At 42.2% G+C, this 3,995-nt stretch overlaps 1 non-coding gene across 1 annotated transcript; it reads right to left on the bottom strand.

Moving 5' to 3' along the window:
- Positions 1-956: 956 nt before the first annotated feature.
- trnae-cuc (transfer RNA glutamic acid (anticodon CUC)) lies at positions 957-1,028 on the bottom strand. The gene has a single exon. It is a non-coding gene; the product is annotated as a tRNA-Glu (tRNA).
- Positions 1,029-3,995: the final 2,967 nt, after the last annotated feature.

Below are 3,995 nucleotides of genomic sequence, written 5' to 3'. Positions count from 1 at the left end.
ATGGGCCAGCGCGTGCTGGCAATTTCTGCTGATGAATGCCACCAGGCTTCCATGCAACCGTCGGCTGAAGCGATAAAGCTGTTGACCAAAACGGCTTTGAGCGAGGGGGACATTGTTTACGGCTTCATTTTTCACGTTTCGCGCGCGGCCGGCCGTTAGCATCGACCGCGTCCTACGCTCCATGCAAAGCGGCGAGGCAGAGTGTCGGGCTAATGGGGAGGCCGAGCAGTAATTAATGTATTTGCTCCACAGATGCAATCATCCTGTGTCAACAGAAGGCTTGTTTGCTGGTGATGACAGTGCAAAAATAATTATTTGGAAGAACAAAATCCCAACTACCATGTTTGCTAGCCCCAGTGAGTATTATGTGTGTGCTTCAGTATGTGCACACCAAGCATTTGTCATCTCTTGGACATAGGTTTGGGCTAAATCTGGTCAAGTCCGTTTTAGACATGATTCAGACAAAAATAGATTTTGCTGGACACTTGATATAAAGAGAGAAGACATCAATGCGTTTTGAACTTGTAAGGAGGACTGGGAGAGAAAAAATCAGATATGAAAGGCAAACCTGGTCTACAAACCTTTCTTTTCATTACATACCCTACATCACAAAAGCCGATCCACCCTAAAAGGTGTGGCTATCAAAGAACAGCAACATGATCACCCAAAAGCGCCAATTATGTAATTGTCAAAACAACAGTGTGCAATATTAGTGAAAATAACGAACGGACAACCTATGAAATCTCCTTTGCAGGTGTCTAATATTAAAAACAGAATACAGTTATTACAGCAAGAAAAAAAACATTATTTTCCAACTATCATGTTCGGCAACACCAGGATGTATTATAAATAGAATAGAATAGAATAGAATAGAATAGAATAGAATAGAATATACCTTTATTGTCATTGTTACAAAATGTGTTAGCATATTGTGATAACAAAATTGGGCAAACAAGTTCCCTGACCGGGAATCGAACCCGGGCCTCGGCGGTGAGAGCGCCGAATCCTAATCACTAGACCACCAGGGACAGGATAAAGCATTCTGGTGTGCGCAACGAAGCATCTAACATCGTGTAAACATTGGATTTTGTACTACATCTCCTCAGGTCTATTTTAGACACGATTTAAACCAGAAATAACTAAGTTTAAACTTTCATAGATACTCAAAATAAACAGAACAGACATCAATTGATTTTGAACTTGCAAGAAGGACAGGGAGAGAAGCCTTCAGAAATGAAAATCTGAGCCCCTTTCTTTTAATTGCCTACAGTACCATAGGTTACAAAAGCATATCTCCCTTCAAACGGTTTGGCTATCAAAGAACAGCAAAATGATTGGCCAACAGCGACAAAAAAAAATATTTGGAAGAACAAAATCCCAACTAGCATGTTTGCTAGCCCGAGTTTGTATTATATAACGCCCCAATGTGCGCACACCAAACGTCAGACATCTTGTGAACATTGGGTTTTGGGATAAAGCTGGTCAGGTTCTTTTTAGACATCATTTTCAGAAAATTATGGAAATCAGTAGAAACTCAAAATGAAGAGAGAAGACATCAATGTATTTTAACCTTGCAAGAATGACGGGGAAAGAAGCCTTCTGATGTAAAGGCCAACCTGTTCTAGAAGCCCTCCCCTGAGCTCTTTATTTTTATTACAAGTCACAAAAGGATATCCGCTCTAAAGGGGTGTGCAATCAAAGTAAGGCAACATGAATGGCCGATAACAACAATAATGGTTTTTGCAGAACAACAAACAGTGCGCAATAATTGTCAAATTGACAAACTGGCATCCATTGAAATCTCCTGTGTCGATGTCCAATATTCAAGATAGAATATGTTATCATAGTGCAAATAAATGATTTGGAAGAACATAATCCCAACTGTCATGTTTGGCTGCACCAGTGTGTATTAAACATTGCCCTAATGCGCGCAACCAAGCGTCAAACATCTTGTGAACATTCGGTTTTCGGCTAAAACTTGTCAGGTACGTTTTAGACGAGAAATAGCCATGTCTAAACATTAGTACACACTCAAAATAAATAGAGCAGACATCAATGAATTTCGGAGAAGCCGTCATATGTGAAAGTCTAGCCTCTTTAAAAAAGCTCTCCCTTAGGCTCTTTTGTTTTATAACATATTGTAGGTTACAAAAGGATATCTGCCCTAAAGGGGTGTGGTAATCAAAGAACAGCAATATGACTAGCCAATTGTGACAATGATGTAATCGTTTAACAGTGAAAAAAGTGCACAATAATACTCAAATTAACAAACTGGCCTCCTATGAAATCTCCTGTGCAGTTGTCCGTTATTAATAATAGAATAATGTTAACACAGTGCCTCCCATATTTATAAACATCCCAACTAGCATGTTTGGTAGCCCCAGAGTGTATTATAGAGCTTTCTAAGTGGGCACACACCAAGCATCAGACGTCTTGTGGACATTGGGTTTTGGGCTAAAACTGGTCAGGTAAATTTTACGCATGATTTACACACAAAAAACCTCTTATGAAATCTCATTTTCATGTGTCCAATATTAAAAACAAAATCTATTAACACAGTGCAAAATCCTAACGAGTGGGTAGAGCGCAGCCCCACGGTGCAGAGATACAGGGTTCAATTTCAGCTTCACCAGTCTCTGTCACAATCACCTGGATTGGGAACACCTGTGCTCAGGTTTTGGCGCCAACAGCCAGGACAGCTGATTGGCGCACCCTGTCCATTTAACTCCTCAGCTTCCGGAATCAAGTTGTCTGATTGTACTCACGCTACCTGTTGCCTTCAGCTCAGTAAGCCCGTACCTCTGACTCTTTGCCTGCTCCCTGTTTTCTCCTGATTGATCTCCATTACCGACCCGTTTCTGTAATTGCCTACGACCTGCCCTGCCCGTCTGACTCCTGAACTCTTTTCCGAATACTACGACGCCCTTCTTCTCCAGCCCCGGCCAACAACACTACGATTACGCCTGTCCGCGACCATTCCCGCCAAGCCTTCACCCGCCTGTCAAGTTCCGTCAATCCGCCAACCAACGGATCGAAGAATCCCACCTTGTCATTTCCTTCCTTTTAATAAAACCAAGAAACGAGCGCAAGTGATCTCAGTCTTCCTTTCGTCCTGTCTGACAGTCTCCCTCTTCAGAGTTTGCATGTTCTCCCGTTCCTGTGTGGGTGTTCTCCGGGTACATCGGGTTGCAAGAGTAAACGGGGATTAAAACAAGGACTGGAGCGAAGCAGTTCTTTAGAGGTTTTTGATACAGTAAAGCAAAATAAAAAACATAATATGTTGTTGTGAATACAGAGAGCTGTGTGTCCTTCGCAAAATGCATCAAAAAATGGCTGACAAGTATTTTTACAGTAAATGGGCATGGTGGTTTGGTGGAAAATTGCCAAAATCCTGTTCAGACTGGATCTTATTAGGTTTTGCAGGTGGTTTTAGAAGACCAAGATCTTCTAGGCCTCTCCCTCAGCAAAACAGATATCACTTGGAACAATGTAGAAACTGTTGAACAACTGAACGAATGAATACATTGAGACGTCAACTGAACACATTAAGAACCATCCATCCATCCATTATCTGTACCGCTTGTCCTCAGTAGGGTTTGCAGGGGTGGTGGAGACCATTCTAGCTATCTTCGGGAAGTGGGCAGGGAACACCATGAACTGGTTGCTGGCCAGTGGCAGGGCACACAGAGACATACAGTACAACTCACTTGCTCTTTACACCTAGGGACAATTTGGGACGGCTAATTAACATGCATGTTTTTGGGATGTGAGAGGAAACTGGAGTGCCTGGAGGAAACCCACGCAAGCACGGGGAGAACATGCTAACTCTGCACAGGATGGCTGGTAGCTAGATTTGATCCCATGAGCGGACGCGCTAACCACTCAGTCGCCCTGCCGCCTTCACATTAAGAATATACAGTAAGTAAATAATCAAAATAACGATGTGATTATTCAAATGAATAAAAAAACTTACATATACTCTGTACATAACACAA

Source organism: Urocampus carinirostris, chromosome 15 (assembly GCF_059441175.1).
Source record: "Urocampus carinirostris isolate Australia breed hairy pipefish chromosome 15, RoL_Ucar_1.0, whole genome shotgun sequence".
Lineage (NCBI taxonomy): Eukaryota > Metazoa > Chordata > Actinopteri > Syngnathiformes > Syngnathidae > Urocampus > Urocampus carinirostris.
Note: the sequence above shows the minus strand (reverse complement) of the source record. Positions and strands in the feature narration are given on the sequence as shown.